Below are 221 nucleotides of genomic sequence, written 5' to 3'. Positions count from 1 at the left end.
TATTTTTAAACAGTGACCCCCGATTCTAAGTTCTCCACAAGAGGAAACATCCAAACCCACTCCCTCCACCACCGACGCTCAGTAGCAGCAGTGTGTACCATCTACAAGATGCACTGCAGCAACTCACCAAAGATCCTTAGACAGCACCTTCCAAACACACAACCACTTCCATCTAGAAGGACAAGGGCAGCAGGTACCTGGAACACCACCACCTGCAAGTT

The sequence above is a fragment of the Mustelus asterias genome, chromosome X, assembly GCF_964213995.1.
Source record: "Mustelus asterias chromosome X, sMusAst1.hap1.1, whole genome shotgun sequence".
Taxonomy (NCBI): domain Eukaryota; kingdom Metazoa; phylum Chordata; class Chondrichthyes; order Carcharhiniformes; family Triakidae; genus Mustelus; species Mustelus asterias.
The sequence above is the reverse complement of the archived record's forward strand: the minus strand, read 5'-3'. Positions refer to the sequence as shown.